The sequence below is a fragment of the Panthera tigris genome, chromosome B4 (assembly GCF_018350195.1).
Source record: "Panthera tigris isolate Pti1 chromosome B4, P.tigris_Pti1_mat1.1, whole genome shotgun sequence".
Classification (NCBI taxonomy): Eukaryota; Metazoa; Chordata; class Mammalia; order Carnivora; family Felidae; genus Panthera; species Panthera tigris.
This window is the reverse complement of record NC_056666.1, coordinates 59613283-59636761: the sequence shown is the minus strand read 5'-3', so window position 1 is coordinate 59636761 and position 23479 is coordinate 59613283. Positions and strand designations below refer to the sequence as shown.

The 23479-nt window shown below is 38.9% G+C and overlaps 1 protein-coding gene across 11 annotated transcripts in view; it reads right to left on the bottom strand.

Moving 5' to 3' along the window:
* Positions 1-23479, bottom strand: part of MED21 (mediator complex subunit 21) — a 120666-nt gene that overhangs the window by 77156 nt on the left and 20031 nt on the right. For 10 of the 11 annotated variants that reach the window (XR_006219829.1, XR_006219830.1, XR_006219825.1 and 7 more), the window contains exon 5: positions 16409-16528. The gene's annotated coding sequence lies outside the window, so the exon portion shown is untranslated. Of the gene's footprint in view, positions 1-8271; positions 8716-16408; positions 16529-23479 lie in introns of those variants that run through there. The other variant, XR_006219835.1, reaches the window with a different exon arrangement.

Genomic DNA, 23479 nt, shown 5'->3' with positions numbered 1-23479 from the left:
GGCAATGAAAGGTATTTTCAACAATCTTGCATTTTATCAGCTTGGATATTTTGATATTTTAATCATTTGTTCTCACTTTTATCTTCATTAGTTATAGATAACTAGTTTTATATTGGCTTATTTAGTATAACCAAACCTTTAAAAGAATTCATTATGCTAAATTTGAGGACCAAAGTAGAAATCCTATGAATAATATAATTTTAATTAAGTTTCTACAATCTAGCAGAAAACAGAAATGAAAAGTTTCTAGGCATTATTAATGAGGCAAGATCGATGACTACTTAATTGGATACATTTTCCAAGAGCCAGAGAGAAAAGTTAAATATACCGCCTTACCAGTACTATCATTAGGGAGATTTTATTAAATCACTTTTTATTTGCCCTTCTTCAAGTGTGACTTTGCTTCTCAATCTCAGTCGTTTTTTCCAGATTCATCTGTGATCCTTGTGTTTCTTCCTCCAATCTCCTTTCTAAAGTGTTCAACAGATTCTTAAGTCAAATCCTTGTGAAAATGCCAACTGTTTGTTTGTCTTTACCCACATAGGGATTGTCTTTCTCTCTCACACCGAGAACCTAAAGCCTAAAAGTCACAATAAATCAGTACCTTGGGGAACTTATAAGTCAATATATTTTAATTTGAGGGAAGTTGGACTTAAGGAATATGAGTTGATTTTTGTTCTTTGACAAAACTGTGAAACCAATTTGTGCCTCACTGAATCAACCCACTAATTCACACACATTTTTTTAAAGTGTATTTATTTATTTTGAGAGGGGAAGAGAGAGAGCGAGAGAGAGAGAGGGAGGGAGCACGAGGTATGGGGGAGAGAGAGAGAATCCCACACAAGCTCCACATGGTCAGTGCAGAACCCAATGCGGGGCCCAAACTCATGAACCATGAGATCATGACCTGAGCTGAAATTAAGAGTTGGACACTAAGCCAACTGAGCCACCCAGCCACCCCTACCTAATTCGCACACCTTTTTAAAACACCAGAAAGTTATTCCAACCTTGCTAACTCTGCAACTAACCTCTCTAGCTATCTTACTTCTTTTGTCCCCCTGGGGAATTTCCCACTGGACTGTTGAAAACTTTCTACCTTACTTCTTCCCTCGAATATGTTCTCAGATTTAGGAAGAAAAGACAATTTCTGAAAAGAAGATGACCCAGTTTTCCAGAGTGAATAAAAATTTTCATCTGCAGTGGAAATCTTATAGTATTTTCCCCCAAAGCTATAAGATGGTGGGACTAGGAGTACTTTTTTTTTTAATTTAGAAGTATTGAATAAAGTATAAAAAATGTCAAAACTCTTACTTAGAAAATCTACCAAGGGGCACCTGGCAGGCTCAGTTGGTGGAACATGCAACTCTTGATCTTAAGCTATAGTTTCGAGCTGCACATTGGGTATAGATTACTTAAAAATAAAATTTTAAAAAATCTATCAAGAATTAATAAAGAGGGGTGCCTGGGTACTTCAGTCGGTAAGCATCTGACTTCCGCTCAGATAGCGATCTCACAGTTTGTGGGTTCCAGCCGATGTCGGGCTCTGTGCTGACAGCTCAGAGCCTGGAGCCTGCTTCAGATTCTGACCCTCCTCTGCTCACACTCTGTCTCTCTCTCTCTCTCAAAAATAAATAAACGTTAAAAAAAATTTTTTTTTTAAAGAATCAATAAAGAAAGCACAGAAAACTACAAAGAATTTTTTAAAAAATTAAGGCAGGGGTGCCTGGGTGGCTGAGTCAGTTAAGCATCCAACTTTTGACTGCAACTCAGGTCATGATCTCAAGGTGGGTCCTGAGATCAAGCCCCACAATGGGCTCCATGCTGAGTGTGGATTCTCTCCCTCCCCCTCCCTTTGCCCTTTCCCTACTTGCATGTGTGCTTGCTCTCTCAAAACATAAATAAAAATAAATTTTAAAAAATTAAAGCAAAGCCTCTTTCTCTTATTATCTAATTTCTCTATTTACTGAACGTTTCAATAAGCCTTTCTATTTCAAAGCTTATAGTATAGTAAAGACAGTTTGTTAACCAGTGATAGTAAGTTAGGAAAATATTTTACTCAAGAAAGCAGATAGAAAAACACTTAAAGCTCAAAATAGAAAGTTTTAAACTTCTTCAATCTGTATAAGAAATTTATCAGATTTTTCTAGAAAGCTAAGAATTTTTCATATTCATTCGAATATGCTGTTATCCTCAAATTTATTGGCTCTTTATCTCCTGCTGCTAAATCTACAAGAAATATCTTTAAAATATTTTTTATAGTGCCTAAAAAGTTGACTCCAACTTTCCTGCCTCCTCCTGTCTGCCACTCCCAGGAATCCACTCTAATTACTTATGTGAACGATTGTTCATTTATGCATTTATTTATTCAGTAAACATTTGAGTGCTTACTATGTTTTAGGCACTTAGTTTGGTTCTCAGATGCCACAGTGAACACAAGTAGACACAGCCTCTGTTCTGATGGAGCTGATGCTCAAATGAGACATTCAGATATTAGTCAGATAATCACACTAATGGAGGTATAATTATGAACTGAGGTTCATGTTCTAAGGGGAAAAAAAAAGAACACAATCCTAGAGAGTGCAAACAATAGGATCCTCACCTAGACTGGAGGAACAGGTAAAGCTTCTGAGGAAACAAACAACACATCAAGAACCAAAATTGGCTGGACCTATAACCCAAGATTTAATCTCTTTTCATAGTAACATTGTGGTAAGTCACACAAACAGCCTATCTATTAATTCTAAGGTGAGCAGAACAAAATTTCATCTTGACCCTTTCCCCACCAAAAAGTATTCCTTCACATCTGATAAGAAATACTTATCATTGCTCATCTAAACATATATTTTAGAGGTCTGTTCCCGCCCCCAGGTATTTCCATAAATTATCTAAGTGAGAAAAAAGAGTGGAAAAAGAACCCAGAATTTTCCCACCATTTTGCTTCTCTGTCATGTGAATTACCCTTTTGAAATATTTTCCATATAAACAAAGATGTTTCATGGAATATTATTTGAAATCTCTTCCATAAATATTGCTTTTATAGAGTCCTAATTTATTCTTTTTAGCTCCCCTTCAGAAATCTGTAACTCTAGATCAAACTACTCCTCGCTTATGTTTCATTTAATGGAGCATGTTAGATAATTTTTATTTCCAATTGTTGCTTTGTTATTTATTTTGAATCATTGTAAAGAAGATATGTCTTATATCAAATCTTTCTGTGGGTGCCTGGGTGGCTCAGTCAGTTGAACATCCAAATCTTCATTTCAGCTCAAGTTCATGAGTTCAAGCCCCAGGTTTGTCAGAGCAGAGCCTGCTTGGGATTCTCTCTCTCCTTCTCTCCCCGTCCCTCTCTCTCTCTCTTCCAAAATGAATAAGTAAACTTTTTTTAAAAAATTCCTAAAACTCCAAATATATTTGGTCACTTTCCATTTGGTTATTTTTATCTGTTGCTTTTTTCAGTTTACTCTTATTACAAAGTTAACACATGAACAGTAGGGAAGAGATAGTTTTTCAGTAGTAAAATAAAATGAAAATTGACCAGCCCTGAGCCAGAGATAATTTCTATTAATATTTTGCCACATGTCTACATCTATTCATATACAATTCACCATATTTCCTCAAAATTTTCATAAAGTGGGGGCGCCTAGGTAGCTCAGTCGGTTAAGTGGCCGACTTCGGCTCAAGTCATGATCTCACGGTCTGTGAGTTCGAGCCCCGCGTCGGGCTCTGTGCTGACAGCTCGGAGCCTGGAGCCTGTTTCAGATTCTGTGTCTCCCTCTCTCTCTGCCCCTCCCCTGTTCACACTCTGTCTCTCTCTGTCTCAAAAATAAATAAACGTTCAAAAAAATTAAAAAAAAATTTTTCATAAAGTGGTTAAGGAAAATGACAGCATTTCCCCCTCACTACAATTAATGATCTATTTCCATCTTTTGTCAAATATAAATTGTATAAACATTTATGGAGTAGCCACTGTGTGCCTATTACAGAAATGGTATGATTCCTTTCTAAAGCTGCCAAAGGAGTAGTATTGGCACCAGGTTAAAAAATATACGGAGGTTTGTCTTTATTTCAATTATTTTACTCTATTTCTACTAAATTCTATTACGGTTTTCCTCTAACTCACAAATTTCATCTTTTTGCTATTAACACAGCATTTCAATCTACAGAAATCACTAGGAATCCTGGTTTGATTATCTGTCATTTTAGCTAGCCACCCCCCCCCCCCCCACTTTTGTGTCATCAATGAATTTGAAAGTAATTTCATCTAAGCCTTAAATTGTTAATAAAAATATCAAACCATTGACAGGATATAAGAAGACTGACTATAAGAGAAAGGACAAGAGCAAAATGGCTCACCAACCCCCCCCCCCCCCCCACACACACACTCCAGTGAAAAGACAACAGGAGAAAAAATATAAGGAGACTATGGATGCAGAAAAGCCTCTTTCTGGATGCACAGCTAGAGTCCAGCATAAGAGAACGGAGGGAACCAAAGCCACATCGCCTATCAAAAGCAGTATATACACATGGTGAGAAAGGGTGGAAGAATAGGGAACCCACTTCAAACAAATCTGCACAAATCTTTGACAGTATTCAAGGGAGGGCTATGTAGGACTGTAAAAAGTTGCATGCAAGTTTGCCTGGAACCCTACGATAAAAATACATTCTTTTCACGGCCAGTTAGAAGACAGAAGACTGGTTGCTAACGTTTGAATCTGTGTGTGCACTAGCCTCCATGGCCCCTGTGTGCAAATTAGAAAAGATGACACGAGCCCACGCAGGGGCTTAGCGCTTGGCGAGGAGAGCACAGGTTGGACTCACACTCATCCTGTTAGCCAGGTGTGTCCCTGTGCACGCCTCACAGTGTGGTTTGCTGGAGCTCTACAAACCCCGTTTCAGCTTTGCCGGCGGGGTCTTTGCTAGGCTCCGACAACAGGGGGCGCTGGAGGGAGACTGAAAGGCTGGAGGAGGAAGAGACTTGTTCCTTGCTGTGTGCTTCCTGTTTGCTGTGGTTCTTGCTGGATGAACGCTTCCTCACCAAGAGGAAATTAGATCTAGTTTGCGGTTTTCGCAACATTAGCAGAGCTGGTTGAACCGTGCCCTCTCGGGGACGCCAGGCACGAGACCCTAACTCAGAGGTCAGTCCCAGCTCCATGAGGCACCTCTTCCAAACTCGCCACCTGAGCAGCACCTGCGTCTTCACAGGACTGGGTTTCTGCTCCACAGGGCCTCTCCTCCAAGTGTCTATGTTTTAGTAATTGCAACCTCTTGACTTTGTTCCCTCAACCCCGAGGTGATTAACAGTTTATTGCAGTTGCTACCACAGTGATACGTTAGATTCCTTTTTACCTTTATAGTTACCAAGTTGACAATTTTATACTAGTTGTCAGTACTTTCTATTAAATTCTTTCTGTCAAATAACTTTGGTTAGTTTCTGTCTCTTGACTGGACCCTGTCTGCTACAAAGAGGAAGATGAATTAGAGTAATAAACCTTCACAATCTACAGTATGGTGTCCTTCAGGCATTACATGAACTGTCCTAACAGCCAAAGTACACAAAAAAGGGGGAAACTTTCCATCAGCCTCTTAAATTATTATCATAATTAAAGCTATAATGCAAGAAAGAACTAGCTGGCTTAGTTGACAGGCCTTTCTCAGGGACTCCTGGTTGGAGAGTGATAAAACCCACCCTACATGTTTTTATTTTATTTTTTTATTTTTTAGATTAAATATAATTTATTGTCATATTGGTTTCCATACAACACCCAGTGCTCATCCCAACAGATGCCCTCCTCAATGCCCATCTCCCACTTTCCCCTCTCCCCTCCACCCCCCATCCACCCTCAGTTTGTTCTCAGTATTTAAGAGTCTCTTATGGTTTGCCTCCCACCCTACATCTTTTTAAAGGGAATACATTCCACGGGGTATTTACCCCCCCCCCCATAAAAAAGAAAAAAAGAAAAAAAGAAAAAAAACTAATTTGAAAAGATATATGCACTCCTATGCTTATTGAAATGTTATTTACAAGAGCCAAATTATGGAAGCAGCCCAAGTGTCCATCACAAATGGATGGATAAAGAAGAGGTGGTGTGTATGTGTGTGTCATGGAATATTATTCAGCCTTGAAGAATGAAATCTGCCGTTTGCAACAACATGGTTGGATCTAGAGAGTGTGATGCTATGCACAATAAGACACAGAAAGACAACTACCATATGATTCACTCATATGTAGACTCTAAGAAAGAAAACAAACAAAGGGAGGGAAAGAGACAAACCAAAAAATACACTCTTAAATATGGACAACAATGACAACAAAACATAGAGAACAGATGGTCACCAGAGGGGAGGGGGGATGGGTGAAATGGGTGTAGGGGATTAAGAGTACACTTATCTGATGACCAGAGAGTAATATATAAAACTGATGAAGCACTATACTGTACACCTGAAGCTAATATAACACTGTGTTAACCATGCGGAATTACAATTTTAAAAACGAAAAATAAAGGGGATATATTCATCACATATAGGTCACTCTGCAGTAACAAACAGCTCTTCAATTAGCAATGGCTTACAACAATAAATCTTTACCTATCTTGGAGGTTTTCTGGCAGCTGCTGCTCTGTTCCATGGCTGTGCTCCAAATGTCTCCTTCATCTGGGGACGTGGGCCAAAGGTGTTGCCCCATCCTTGTCTCTTGGCAGAGTGAAGAGGGTAAAAGTGGAACCATGCAATGGCTGGTAAGGCTGCTGCTTGGAAAGGGCGAAAGTCACCCCACTTACATTCTGCTGGTCGGAGCAAGGCATAGGATCAAACCTGCTCTCAGGTGTGGCAATTCGGGTAAACAGTTAACAAAATGTTTTCCCTGCTGCTTAAGAATTTGACCTTTATTCAACTCACTAGCTCTGTTCCCCTGGAGCTCCAGATTAGACCACTGTATTAACAGTATTGCTCAGCAACATCGCTCATGATAAAAATGATCTCTGAGAAGTTGCATCTGTGCTGGGAGGAACTGTAAATGCCCTATAGATACCTGCTGGCGGCTGTCTAGTGTCCAGCTTCCCTGAGTGTGGTGACTATTTCACTGGGCGTGACTTTGTGGTGACTTAGAAGCTCTGTTTCTGAAGTCGTTACAAGAGATTGACTCCTGTGGGGAACAAGACTCTAAGAGTGATTCCTGCACCTGCCCCAGATGGAACTTGTCAGCATTTGAGCTGTTCCTGGGCAGCTGTGTGATTTGATGTCCCACGGGAAGAGGGACATCTGATGTGCATATTCTCTCATAGTGAAGCACTACAAAGATGTTATGTTCTTCTTAGTGGGAGAGAAGCAAATGACTAGAAGCAATAATAAAATCTACATAGGGGATTCTCCTACAGGCCGCTGGTACGTTTCTGCAGACAGTAGAGAGATCGAGAACTACTCATCAACAGAGGAAAAAGGAAAGAAATAGGTGTGTGGCTGAGATGCCTGAATCTGCTGTTTACTTCTTATAACTTAAGTGAGTGAGCACCAAAATCCTCATCTATGAACTTATTATTTTTCAGTCCTTTTTACTAAAAAGAAAAAAAAAAACCAACTGGAACTCAATTAAGCAAAAACAGTGGACTTATTTGTTCATGTAATTGAAAAGGGCAGGGATGGAGCTGTAATCTAATGAACTTGAGTCTCCAGGACTCTCTCTTAGTCCCTATCTCTAATTTTTTCAGCTTCTCGGCTTCATTCTATCCTACTCCAGAAAGGATTTCTTCACATGACAGAGCTGATGACAACTCTGGCTCACTTTCTTACAGTGAGCATGTATCTTTTTTTAAGTTAATGATTTCATTTAAAAATACAATGGGGTGAGGGGCACCTGGGTGGCTCAGTCGGTTAAGCATCTGACTTCAGCTCAGGTCACGATCTCACGGTCCGTGAGTTCAAGCCCTGCGTCGGGCTCTGGGCTGATGGCTCAGAGCCTGGAGCCTGCTTCCCATTCTGTGTCTCCCTCTCTCTCTGACCCTCCACCATTCATGCTCTGTCTCTCTCTGTCTCAAAAATAAACAAACGTTAAACAATAAATAAATAAAATAAATAAATAAAAATACAATGGGGTCATCTTGTTATCTTGTCTTTTTTTTTTCATTTTTTAAAAATGTTTTTTATTTTATCACAGAGTGTGAGCAGGGGGTGTGGTAGAGAAAGAGGGAGACACAGAATCCGAAGCAGGCTCCAGGCTCTGAGTTGTCAGTACAGAGCCCAGCACAAGGCTTAAACCCACGAACCGTGAGATCATGACCTGAGCCAAAGTTGGCACTTAACCTACTGAGCCACCCAGGAACCCCGTATCTTACCTGCCTTAATCGGATTGAGCTTTCTTTGTAGGCTGATTGTTTTTCAATTTACAGATCAAAGACCATCCTTCTTGCTAGAGAAGCCAGAGGGAAAGTAGAAATTGCGTAAACTGATAGTCATAAAGTTCTACATATGGTAGGGACCATAATGATCATGTCGTCCACAAGTTCTGCCTTAATCTAACATTATATTGTCCTTCCCAGGATCTGGCCTATCTTTCACTTGTTCTTGTTCAGATCATGAGTTAAAAGTCTATTTTTATTAAGAATATTCACAAACTAATTCTTATTCTGGACTTTAATCTCTGCCTTGGATTGGGTTTTCTGGAAATAGTTTCTGAGGATTTTCATACAGGTTGTTGCTGAACAGTGATCTCAGGAGATACAGCTGTAAGGAAGTAAAGAAAGAAGGATTAGGCAGTGAGAGAAGTGGTCATAACTGAAGCCTCAGGATTCTACAGGCTGCTCTGGAGCTGGACTGGTTCTTAGAATTATTCCAAACTGGAGCAAGGTGTTTTGTTTTGTTTTGTTTTTTATTCCTGCATCAGCCACACCTGGGAGGGCTGTAAACTTGGGTCCCGTCAGTCCCCTGCAGCCCAGGGCAATTTCAAATGAGGGATACACCTGTGAACCAAAGCAGCCAGTATTCCCAGCTGCTTGGAAAGAAGTACATTGGCCCCAAAGATGGGGTCCTGGTGGGGAACATAATACCTACATTCTTTCTTTTTAAATTTTTTAATGTCTGTTTATTTTTGAGAGAGGGGAGAGGGGCAATGGGAGAAGGGGTCAGAGGATCCAAAACAGGCTCCGTGCTGACAGCAAAGAGCCCGATGCAGGGCTCGAACTCACGAACCGTGAAATCATGACCTGAGCCAAAGTCTGATACTTGATGAACTGAGCCACCCAGGTGCCCCAATACCTACATTCTTCTTACAGATACATTTACTGGGACAGGGTCCCTTCTTTTTATTCTTCTACTTGTTCTTGTACTTTAGGGAGCACCTTATCCCAGCCATCCCTTTATACGTCTCTCCTACTTTTTTTTAATTACTCACTTTTATGCAATTATTAGTTTTGAATTTTCTTTTTTTTACCCTTTACATATGGTGTTTCTTTGAATCTTTGTAAACCTGTTTTTCTAAACCTATCAATTCTTATAGAATGCAATTATTTCATATAACTTCCTCCCACATAACCAATCTTTCCTTTCTTGCTTGTTAGAAACAAGTTAGAATATTAGTTTTCCCTTTGATTTTCTCTGCTTTTAAAGAATATTTCAGAGTTCTTGGCTACAAACAGAGAAAATACATCTAATCCAGTTAAGGAGAAAAAGAATTCTTGCAAGGGTTAAAGGTCACACAGTAGGCAAGAAGGGTAGAAAGACAGACGTGGGCAGAAATGGAGGTGAACAAAGCACAGCCAAGATCCTGCGAAAAGAGTCATCTGTGTAGAATCCTCTTCTGGCACTGACCCTGCTGGAGAGTCACAGCTGTGCTACTGGCACCTGCCACCTCTGGACACTTACCCTCATCCCTGGAATTCACGGCACCTTTGTAGATAAAGTGACTACGCTGACATTACTAGAATTAACTGTTAACCAGAAAGACTATCGTTCCCTTTCAGCTTCCATGTTATGAATCAGAGCCCTCCATTCCTTATTTCTTCCTTGTGATTCTCCCCACCAAAAAAGATGTCCATGTACTGGGGGACCAAAACAATAAATGACCTATAGAACAATATCCAAGAAAGGTAAGGATTTGTCAGTGCTATTCCTTGAGTACAATTTTCAGAATGTTGGTATATTTTTTAAAAATGTTTCTTTATTTTTGAGAGAGAGAGAGAGCAGGGAGGGAGAGAGAGAGAGAAAGAGAGAGAGAGAGAGAGAGAGTCCCAAGCAGGATCCCTGCTGTCAGCACAGAGCTGGACATGGGACTCAAACCCAAGATCCGTGAGATCATGACCTGAGCCGCTATCAAGAGTCCGACGCTTAACCGACTGAGCCACCCAGGCACCCCACCCAGAATGTTGGTATATTTGTACTGTTACTTACCACTCTAATTCGTCCCTCTGCAGTGTTTGTATTAGGAAAGCATCTTTTTTTTTTTTTTTAATTTTTTTTTCAACGTTTTATTTTTTTTTATTTTTTTTGGGGGGACAGAGAGAGACAGAGCATGAACGGGGGAGGGGCAGAGAGAGAGGGAGACACAGAATCGGAAACAGGCTCCAGGCTCCGAGCCATCAGCCCAGAGCCTGACGCGGGGCTTGAACTCACGGACCGCGGGATCGTGACCTGGCTGAAGTCGGACGCTTAACCGACTGCACCACCCAGGCGCCCCAGGAAAGCATCTTTTATGTAGTCTACCTTCCTATGTCCTCGTTATACTCCAACAACAATAGCATTTTTGTTTGTCCCTGTTTTTCATCCTAGTCTGAGGTCCTCGTTTGAGATGTGAAAAATATGTTCCGGGGGGGGGGGGGGGGGGGGACAGACTAAGGTCTTTAGTCATGTAAAATTGAGAAGCACTGCAAACCTTAATTCCCTTTTGAAAAATGTCAAAGCACAGTAACATATTAAAGGTTTTGGGAAATTCTGTAAAGAAATGGATTTAATTATAAGTCAGCTTCAACCATTGTTATCAGAGTATTGTTATAATTGTTTGTTGGCTCAACTCCACACCATCCTCCTTTCTGTATCTCAGGGGCTGGGAACCTAGACACCACATTTCCCAGACTCTCTCATCAGCTGGTTTCTGATTAGGGGTGGCTCTGGAGGTCCTGGCCAGAGCTTAGAAAGCAGGAGGATGAGAGGAGCCCTTACTTTCCTTCTGCCCTGGCGTGGGCGGCCGCAGTGGCAAGCCATTCCAGCCAGCTGCAGATCACTGTAATGGTGGCTCAGTTGTGGCAACAGTGGCAGGGGACAATTACCAGCTCAGCGGCAGCCGCAGCAAGTCTATCAGTACAGGCGGACCGTGGCTTCCGGGATCCTGAACCACCAGTGGGACTCCTGGCTTCCTGCAAGGTAGCGGCTGCAGTGATTCCAGCACAGCGGTGGGGACAGCGGTGCTCCAAAAGCCTCAGCAGCACAGCACTCAGGGGAGCTGGGCAGCACCTCTTTCCCTTTCGCTCCTCTGACCTTAGGGGTTGGCAGCTTCCCGTGGTTCTGTGGTTCTTGTTATCCGGGTAGCATCCTTTCCCCTCTACCCCTGCAGCCCCTCTAACACTTGTGCAAACAATTCTCTGCGTTCAAGGCTAAAGGTTGGAAACGCCTAGAGTTGTTTCTATTGTTATGAGTAGACACAGAAAGATACACACATGGGATTTTCCTCCCAGAAAGCATAACAGCTTTTATGACTATAGTATTCCGCCTGACATAGTTTAGAAAATGCAAACAGCCCAAATCCTCTCTACCTTTCTTCTTCCATTTTCTAGTTGTTGCTTTTTTCTGTAAATACTTTGTTGATGCTGTTTATTCCTTACATTTTTTTATGTGTACTTCTGACCCAATAATTACTTAAATCCCATATTGCATTCCCATGTTTCACCAAAGAATTCTTATTGATACCTATAAGATCATATGTCAAGTTTGTTTTGTTCACCATCATTCTGTTTACTGAATCAGATACAACTCTCAACCAACTTATTCATTTACTTTTGAGATAACTCACATACAGTTAAGTGCATGTTTAATCTTATATAAGATTAATATATTATTAATATACTTGTAAGTGTAATCTTAAATGTACAGCTTGATGTTTATATAAATATGTATATATACATGCATATATATACATACAACCCATTCTTTTTTCTATATGAAATTTATTGTCAAATTGATTTCCATACAACACCCAGTGCTCACCCCAAAAGTACAACCCATTCTTATACGTATCAACTTAAGATTTAGAACATTTCCAGCATCCCAGAAGGCTTCCTCATGCCACGGTAAATACTCCATTAAAAATAATGAGCATTCTGAACTCTATCACAGATTAGTTCTGCTTGTTTTTTTTTTTTTTTTAACGTTTATTTATTTTTGAGACAGAGAGAGACAGAGCATGAACGGGGGAGGGTCAGAGAGAGAGGGAGACACAGAATCCGAAACAGGCTCCAGGCTCTGCGTGGTCAGCACAGAGCCCGACGCAGGGCTCGAACCCACGGACCGCGAGATCATAACCTGAGCCGAAGTCGGCCGCCCAACCGACTGAGCCACCCAGGCGCCCCAGTTCTGCTTGTTTTGAATTTCATATAGATATTATATAGTACATATTCCTTTATCTCTGGCTTCTTTCAGTATTTTATATGTGAGTTTCATCCATTTAATGGATATAGTAGTTTGTTCATTTTTATTGGCGTATTATTATTATTGTACCACTTTACCATTCATTCACAATTTATTCATCCATTCAACTCACAACGGACATTTAAGTCCTTACCAGGTTGGAGCTATTACAAATAATGCTTCTATGAACATTCTTATTATACACATCTTTTGATGGTTATAAGTACTCTTGTCTGTTGGGTCATACTCAAAAGTGAAACTGCTGGATCACAATGTTTGCCTTTAATAAATACTGCCAAAAGAATTTTCAAAGTGGTTGTACAAATTTGCATTCCATTCAGCAATATATGAGAGTTCCATTTGTTTCACATTCTCACCAAACCTTGGTGTTGACATGCTGGTATTTCATCCTTGGTATTTCATTATAGTTTATATTTGCTTTCTTGATATTTAAGCATGATGATAGCCTTTACACTTACTGGCTATGTGACTACCTTCTTTCTGTGAGGTATAAATTTCTGCTAATTTTCAAATATTGGAGGTTTTTTTGTTTTTTTTTTTTAAATCATTGTGGGAGTTTTTATATAATCTAGCATGAGTCCTTTGTCAGATACATGTACTGGAAATATCTTTTCCCAGTCTATCGTTTATATTTCCACTTGATTCCATATTTTGATAAATAGAAATTCTTCACTTTAATGAAATATAACTTGTTAATCTTCTCTATTATGGACAGTATATTTTCTGTCCTGTCCTGTTTAAGGGATTTTTGTCTACACCAAAGTCGTGAGGATATTTTCTTATATTTTCTTGAAAAGCTTTATTTGGGACACATTCAGGTCTTTGATCATTTCAAAGTCATATTTTAGGTAGAGATGAGAGCTAATTTTTTCTATATAGATATCCAGTGGATCTGGCACCATTTATTGAAATGACCATCCTTTCCCCTACTGAATGAATTGCAATGGGCTCTTGATTGTAAACCATGTGACTATATATACATAGATCTATTCTAAATTCAACAATTTGCCTACTTACCCCAATATTACACTGTCTTATTTTAGCTTTAAAGTCATTCCTGAGGGATGCCTAGGTGGCTCGGTCTGTTGGGCATCTGGCTTCGGTTGGGGTCGTGGTCTCATGGTCCATGGGTTCCAGCCCCATGTCGGGCTCTGTGCTGACAGCTCAGGGCCTGGAGCTTGCTTTGGATTCTGTGTCCCCCTCTCTCTCTGCCCCTCCCCCACTCACACTCTGTCTCTCAAAATGAATAAATGTTTATATATATATAATTAAAATAAATAAAGTTATTCTTGATATATGATAGTTTTAATTTCCAGTCTTTCACCTCCATGATTGACTTCTACATTCTTGGCCCACTGCATTTCCATATATGTTTTTTCAGAGAGAGTCTCCAGTACAAATTAACATAATTATTGAAATGCTCAGATTTAACTGTACACTGTTTCCACTGTTTTTTTATTTGTCCATCGGTTTTTATTGCTTTATTTCTCCTTTCTTGCCTTGTCTTGTATCATACTATTATTATTCCATTTTTTCCCTTCTGTTAGCTTTTTTTAAAACAGCTTCATTGAGATAACAATTTATATACTATGCAATTGACCTACTAAAAGTATACAATTTAGTGGCTGTTAGTATATTCAAAAAGATGTGCATCTATCACTACAATCAATCTTACATTTTCATTACCTCAAAAAGAAATCCTATACCCCTCAGTCATCACCTTCCAATCGCCGTATCCTCCTGCCCTAGGCGACCACTAATCTACTTTCTGGCTCTATAGATTTGCCTATTTTGGACAGTTCATATAAATGTTTGGGAACATGCACCCAATGGGTATCAATGTGGTATTATCTGAGTGTAAGTATGTGTGTAAATATGTGTGTTTGCATATGTGTGTAAGAGACTAAGAAGGAAAAGGGAGATGTTCTGAAAAACACATAATGTGAGGAGAAAATGGGAAGAAATTAAAAATGAGGAAAGAGTAAGATTTAATATATATATTTTTAATTTATTCATTTAAATTCAAGTTAGTTAACATACAGTGTAGTATTGGTTTCAGGAGCAGAACCCAGTGATTCATCCACTTACATATAACATCCGGTACTCATCCCAGCAAGTACCCTCCTTAATGTCCATCACCCATCTCGCCCATTCCCCAACTCACCTCCCCCCCAGCAACCCTCCATTTGTTCTCTGTATTTAAGAGTCTCCTATGGTTTGCCTCCCTCTCTGTTTTTATCTTATTTTATTCTGTCTTCCCTTCCCTCTGTTCATCTGTTTTGTTTTTTAAATTCCATATATGAGTGAAATTATATGATATTTGTCTTTCTCTGACTGAACTACTTCACTTAGCATTAATACCCTCTACTTCCATCCACATCGTTGCAAATGGCAAGATTTCATTCTTTTTGATGGCCAAGTAATATTTTATTGTATATATACACCACATCTTCTAGATCCATTCATCAATCAGTGGACATTTGGTCTCTTTCCTTTATTTGGCTATTGTTGATAGTGCTGCTATAAACATAGGGGTGCATGTGTCCCCTTCAAATCAGCATTTTTTTATCCTTCAGATAAATACTTAGTAGTGGAATTGCTGGGTCATAAGATTTTATTTTATTTTTTTGAGCATGGATCTTAAAGATCAGATTTATAAGTAAGGATACTGAATTACATGTCCTTGGTGAAGTTCATTAAGAGAAACTAACATTTCACCAATGAACCAACACTCCTAAGTGTAAAAGTTTTGGTTCTCAAATATGCACTGATGAAAGACTATACACATTTTAGCACTGTAATAAGAGTCAACAAGCTGAAACCAGTTTATCCCTTCAGAGCACTTCAAAGGAAAGGTGTACCTCAGACACTCCTATCCTTTTTTCTAGAAGGTAAATAAAAATGATTAATGTAACTGGTGATACAAAGCCTATATTTTTCTTAAACGAACAAAAAAAGACTTCATAAGAATTTTGAGTGTCAATATAAATGCTACATTTATTATTCATATCAACCACATCATTCTGTAAGGTAGGTCATTATTCTTATTTTATAGAGATAGTATCTGAGACACAGAGTAGCAATGTAACTTAATCAAGGTCACATGGCTTGTAAGCGATATAGCCAGGGTTCAAAATCCCTAGGCTAGGGATTATGTCTAGACTGGAGCCTAGGCTCCAAATCATTATGTCTTGTGTCTTCCAAATAGTAAAGAGTTTTTCAAAGGTCTTTCAACCAGGAAGTTCTTGCAGCAATAATCAGGAAACTACCTAGTAAGATTCTACCTTTCCTAAACTCAACTTAGGCCTATTGAACCTAAAGCCCATGCTTCTGATAGTTTCAGTGGCTGCATCTAATTTCCAGCAAAATCGTGGGAGTAAAATTCAATGCTCAGTCACCATATAAGTCCTGCATTCTGCATGGTATGCTTTAGCTGGCAACTATTCCTTTGTTTTGATTTAGCCAAACTGAAAAAAAGGCTGACATTGAACTTGCATCTCAAATCTGAAAAAGTCTGAATTCCTATGTATCAACCATTGTTAGAAATACTAAGGACAAATCAAGGGAATTAAATTTAATCCCTCTTATAAATATAGAGAGCCTCAGCCAGGGTTAGGGAGAAATCTCTCCCAGCAGGGCTCTGAGGAAGGATAGAAATTTACTGTACTGTTCTACATTATTTGCTGAAGCATGGACAATAAGCCATCATCTGAAAGGGCATACTATGTTAGGGTTAAGCTTAACTCACTACTAAAATTAAAGTACATATTCAGTCTCTTACCGGATCTTTCTTTGGAAAGCACTTGTTTTCAATAAGCAATTTCTTCATTGTGGGTTGGGAACCATAACTTCAACATCATAGATATGACCATGGTATCTAGGTATTTTCTTAAGTTTTTAGCTGTGGAAAAAGAAAATTGTAATGTAAGACGAATTTTCCAATTTTAGCCAGTTCTGGGTCTGAAACCATAAACATGATGAATATAAATAGTGTGTATAACTGATAAGGAAATGCTTCACTTTCACCCACAGCAGGGTTATGTGACTTAGAATGTTTATCCATATTGTCAGAAAATAGCAAGCCATAACAGACCTCAACTACAAGAGAAGAGGGTAAAAAGAAAAATGTAACCACTAATTGTGTTATCTATCCCATCACTATCTGATGTGAGCATTTTCTCTTTTTACCTCTACCCTTAACCAATCATTGCAAACTAAAGGAAAGCATGCTGTCTTATCTTTCTTTAGAGACTGCAGTTCTCACACTTTTGGGTCACAAGTCTCCTTTATGCTCTGAAAAATTATTGGGGATTTAGGGGGCATCTGGCTGGCTCAGTCCATTAAGCATCCGACTTCGGCTCAGGTCATGATCTCACGGTTTGTGGGTACATGCCCCGCATGGGGCTCAGTGTGGATAGCTCAGAGCCTAGAGCTTGCTTCGGATTCTGTGTCTTCACTCTCTCTGTCCCTCCCCCACTCATGCTCTGTCTCTCTCTCAAAATATAAATAAACATTAAGAAGAATTTAAAAAAATATATTACTGAGGATTCCAAAGAACTCTTGGTCATGTAGATTATATCCATTAAAACTGAGAAATTGGTAAAGTATGGATTTATTATGCAATAAAAATAATAAACTCACATGTAAATATGAATAGAGATTTTATGGAAATTAACCATATTTTCCAAGACAAAAAAATAATTAGAACAGAAAGATTTTGAAATCTGGATTGTCATAGCTGTTTCTGCATTCAAACTATTCTGGTATGCCATTTTGATTGAAATATGTGAAGAAAATCTGGATATGCAATTTGAACAAGGAAGAGTATTTTAATTGCCTTTTCAGATAATTATGGATATTCTTCTTTGATACTGTACTAAGAATCAATAAGTGGCAGTTTATTAAAAGTCAGTTTGCATGTGGAATCCAAAATCATTATCAATGAACTTTGTTAACCGCATTACTTTAAAATCCATTGCATTTCAAATGATATTTTACCCACAGATTATTTTGTAACATCAAACTTTGGCCATTTGGGGGAAATTTGGTTTGCTGAGCTACTCGGATCTTCCATATATTAACACATTTCATTAAACAGTCTTTTAAAAGTCACAATTGTTTTTTGTTTTTGTTTTTGTTTTCAAGTTTATTTTTTTATTTTTTATTTTTTTCAATATATGAAGTTTATTGTCAAATTGGTTTCCATACAACACCCAGTGCTCATCCCAAAAGGTGCCCTCCTCAATACCCATCCCCCACCCTCCCCTCCCTCCCACCCCCCATCAACCCTCAGTTTGTTCTCAGTTTTTAACAGTCTCCTATGCTTTGGCTCTCTCCCACTCTAACCTCTTTTTTTTTTTTTCCTTCCCCTCCCCCATGGGTTTCTGTTAATCCTGAGAAACTTAAAAGTCACAATTGTTAAATCACCACTGATCTCATCAGAAAGACATCAGAAAAATATTTAAGTATTGGGAGGCTGTCAAGCGCATGGGGAAGATACAAGCTTTCCAGAATTCTTTCTGGATTTTCACTGGAAAATCCAGATTTTATCATTGGTAACAAATGCTGTCAGTTGTGTTCCTTGAAGTGACAGGATTACTTGATTCATTTTTGAGACACTCTCTCCAGTTACCTAAGTCTGAAAAACCATCGTTTGTCTCTCGGTCATCAGTAAGTGCTGTTCCCTGGAAAAAGCAGCTAGTAGAGCTCACAAGTCAAAAAAATTGCACAAGTTCTTTTTCCTTGATACAACCTTAGTACTTGGATATGTGGCAGAAGTGTTGTATGTGTGCTTTGAGATTTTTTGTCCTACAGAATAATAAAAAGATATACGTTCGAGGGTCAAGATTTAATGAAATTAATTTTTACTGCTTCATGAAGGGCATTCTTACATGAAATAGGCTTATTTGTGTTCCTGTGAGTGTAAGACAGTAAACAACATCATGACCAGTTGATTCATGCTAAGGCTCCGGCAGTTTTATCCACCATTTCTTTTGCCCATCAGTACAAATGCCAATAGAGTGGAAAAGCAAGTAATGTCAGCATTATTATGAAAACAGTTTCGACTTTTCAGACCCAGGGGTCCGTGGGTCACACTTTAAAAACTGTTCTCTAATAATAATATAGTAGATTAACTCCTGGATTAAAAATACCACTTTCTAGGTTTTTGTCTTGAGAGGAGGACTGTCCTAGAAAAATAATTTGACTAAACGTTGCCATTGAGATGACCTGATATTTACTTAAGTATATGGGTTGTTTCATCATCACATAAGTCTGTGATCCCCAAACTTTTTATTTTACTTTTTTTAATGTTTATTTTTTTGAGAGAGAAAGAGAGAGAGACAGAGAGACAGAGCATGAGTGGGAGAGGGAGAGAGAGGGAGACACAGAATCCGAAGCAGGCCCCAGGCTCTGAGCTGTCAGCACAGAGCCTGATGCGAGGCTCGAACCCATGACTGTGATATCATGACCTGAGCTGAAGTCGGACGCTTAACCGACTGAACCATCCAGGTGCTCTTATGATCCGCAAACTTTTTAATTGGACACCCCATCCAAGCAATAATGAGCTGATATCCCTGGTATAAGCATATTTATTTCTTTATAAAGTACATAGATAGTACCATAGTAATACATTTTAGACATTATAGGTCACACCTCCAAAGATAGATATTCTGAAAGGATGAGATACAAATTAAACACTGTTCTTAAATGTTTTATTTTATTGTAAATAAAACACTTCTTTGCCTTCACCAAAGAGATTTTAGTAGAAATGTAACTGAATAGCTTTGTTTCTGTAAAATTTGGTTTGGTACTGTGGGATAAAGTGATATGAAGTTCCGGTTACAAATTTTGACTCAAAGAATTATGAGTCAAATTGAAGGGTTAGCTACATTTACTAAATCAGTCCATCAACCTATTATAAAAATATTTTTACATTTGTGTAGTAGATTTATCTCCCCAGATATCAATAAGTTGTTCTTGCAAACATTAAGTTTGTTAATGTCATATTTGAAACAACTGGGTCCAAAAGGAACCTTTTGGAAGATTTAAAAATAGACTGAATAGTTTTGTTTTAGAGATATTTTAAGTGTTTAGGTAGCATTATTTTATAGATGACATAAATCATTTTTTGGCAAAAAAAGAATCCTATAATGATATAAATATTTTCAAACATCTATTATCAAAATGTCTTACACGTTTGCGCAATGTCTTAATGTATACAAATGTCTTATATAGAGGAGTTTCTTTGAAAATGCAGATACATATTTTTACTCATTGTTAAATGTTCCAATGACAGATTAAATGTGGTTTTCTGTGTGTTTATTTTGTTTCTCATTCTTATTTCCACACAACCACTTTGAAAGCAGTTTTGCAGATTGTTTTAAAAAGTTAAATATACCCTTGTTAAATGATCCATCCATTGTAATCCTAGGTATTTACCCAAGAGAAATGAAAGCATATGTCCATACAACCACTTGTACATAAATGTTCATAGCACTATTTGTGTTGGACAAAAATTGGAAAAAAATCTAAATGTCCATCGACAGAAGAATTGGTAAACTGTGGTATATCCATACAATAGAATAAGATGCAGCAGTAAAAAGGAATGAACTGTTGATACATGCTGCAACACGGATGTATCTCAAAATAATCATGCTAAGTGAAAGAAACCATCCAAAATACATACTGTATGATTCCATTTAGATAAAACTATAGAAAATACAAACTAATCTATAGTGACAGAAAACAGATTAGTGGTTGCCTGGGCACAGGAAATAGTAACAGGGAGGCGATGAAGGAAGGAATTTTGAAGGGGCATGAGGAAACTTTTGGGAGTTATTACTACCATACATCTACTAGAATAGCTAAAGTTAAAAGACTTTGCTAAGTGTTGGTGACGGTGTGGAACAACTGAAACTCTCATACATTGCCTTGAAAAATAGTTTGGCAGCTTCTTAAGAAGTTAGATATATACCTAACAAATACTCCAGCCATTCCATTCCTAGATATTTATTCAAGAAAAATAAAAACATGTTATACAGGGTTGCCTGCGTGGCTCAGTCGGTTAAGCATCCCACCTCGGCTCAGGTCATGATCTTGCAGTTCATGAGTTGAGCCCCACATCCGGCTCTGACAGCTCAAAGCTTGGAGTCTACTTTGGATTCTGTGTCTCCCTCTCTCTCTCTCTGCCCTTCCCCCACTCATGGTCTGCCTGTCTGTCTGTCTGTCTGTCTGTCTCTTTCTCTCAAAAAAATAAACATTAAAAATAAATTTAAATAAATAAATAAACATGTCCATACAAAGATTTGTATATAGCAGCTGTGTTCATAAAAACCCAAACCTAGAAACAGCCCAAATATTCATCAGCAGGTGAGAGAATAAACACATTTGGTATATCCATTAAATGGAATACTATTCAACAGTAAAAAAGAATGGATTACTGATAAACTCAGCAACCTGTGCAATCTCAAAATCATTATACCGAATGAAAGAAACCAGAGAAAAAAGAGTACATACTGTATGATTCCATTTATATAAACTTCTAGAAAATACACACTAATCTATAGTGACTAAAAACAGATCAAAAGTTACCTGAGGATAGAGGTGGAAGGAGGGATAGATTGAAAAGATGCAGGAGGAAACTTCTGGGGCTAATGGAAATCTTATCTTGACTTGGATAATGGTTTTATGAGTGTATGCGTATGTGAACACTTATCATCCTCCCCAAGTACAGTTTATTATCATCAATTGTGCCTGAATAAATTTGTAAAAAAAATAATAAAAGAAGAAGAAGAAGAAGAAAGAAGAACTGGAATATGATGGTTGTTGCTAAGTGCTATCAATCAATGCATTGAGAGAAAAAATGAAAGGCTAAAGGTATTAATTACCAATATAAGGCAAAGCTTGAAAGCCAGAAGGCTTCCTTGGTAGTGGACACTCACCTCTTATATTCTAAAGGCAGAAAAAGATAAGAATTGATTTCTTATTTGATTCTTGACTCAGGCAAATCAGGGTATTGATGGGGGAGGAATGACCCTAAGATTTGGAATGGGGACTTTGTGGTCAAAGCACTCGAAAATCTTAAATCCTCAGATTCTTCTGGGTCTGCACACAAGGGGCCTACTCCTCCCTATTGAAGGCCAGCTCTACCTACTCCCTGGAAAATGATGCAGAATGTCTGCTTTGCAAGACACATGCCATCCCCATCCACATCTGTCCAGTATATACCCACACCTCATGTCCCAGCTACCATATAAACTAGAGTCAATGACACCTCATGTCCCAGCTACCATATAAACTAGAGTCAATGACACCTCATGTCCCAGCTACCATATAAACTAGAGTCAATGCCACCTCATGTCCCAGCTACCATATAAACTAGAGTCAATATAACACCTGAGGAGGTGCTAGACCTGCTGAGGAGGAAAAAGTGCTGTAGGACCTAACTAAGGTATACTGGCAGGAGCTGAGAAAATATGTATGGAACTGGGACATGACAGGAGGGTACAGGATCAAGAACATAAACATAGGGGCACCTGGGTGGCTGAGTCAGTTAAGCATCTGACTCCTGATTTCATCTCAGGTTATGATCTCACAGTTTGTGAGTTCAAGCTCTGCATCTGGATCTGCGCTGACAGTGTGGAGCCTGCCTGGGATTCTCCTTCTCTCCCTCTCTCTCTCTGCCCCTCCCCCTCACACTCGCTCTGTCAAAATAAATGAATAAAACTAAAAAAAGAAGATAGAACATAAAGTTGGACAAGAAAGGATTTATCAATATAGGATCATTCTCCTGTCCTAGAACATTTAACATCTGTTTAACAACTGTCTCATAAAATTCCTAAAAATATAACAGTCAGTTCTTATAAGAGCTGATAAAAGTGAGCACATCACAGCTAGCACACTGGTGGCTAAGGATGATGGTAGGGACACTAGCACCAAACTGGGCTACCTGTTAGAATGGGAATGAAATGATCTCTACAAAGTAGGGGCCATGTGGCAGTGCTTAACTCTCAGAAGCAAGATGGGCTCAATTATAATGAGCTGCAAAGTCAGGGTAGCTCACAATGGGGACCCTGACTCAGAGAGCTATGGAGGTCTTTAAGGGCAAGAAAAATGGTCAGCAATGCTCAATCAATAAAATCAAAAGAAACCAAGGGTGGATGGATGATGAAACTCCTGAGAGCATCTGCCTCAATAGAAAGTCCTGGTCTCTCCCCTATTTCCAAACCTGAGCCCCCTTTTAGGTTCATAATACCACAGCAAATGTTTATGATAATTCTCCCAGACTTATCCAAAGGGACCCGTGGGCATTTTGTCGGGTCACTGTATACAAGGGAAAGAGAAATACCAAGGCATTTTGAGGAACATTGGCTCTAGGATCTAATTTGACATTAATACCAGAGGATCCAAAACATTATGATGGTTCCCCTCTTGGGGAAGTTAATAATAAGCAATAAATGGTGTCCTGGCCAAGATCTCATAGTAGGTCCATTGGTTCCATGACTCATCCAGTGATCATTTTCCGGGTCACTAAACTTTATAGTTAGCAGAATTCCCACATTAGTTTCTTTCTTTTTTTTTTAAATATTATTTATTTTTGGGAGAGTGCAAGTGGGGGAGGGGCAGAGAGAGGGAAACAGAGGATCTGAAGCGGGCTCTGCACTGACAGGCTGACAGCCGCAAGCCCGACGCAGGGCTCAAACTCATGAACTGCAATATCATGACCTGAGCCAAAGTTCGATGCTCAACTGACTGAGCCACCCAGGTGTCCTCCACATTAGTTTTTAGCCCATAGCATAAGAGCTATGGAAGTGGAAAAAGCCAAGTGGAAGCTCTGAAACTGTCCCTCTCA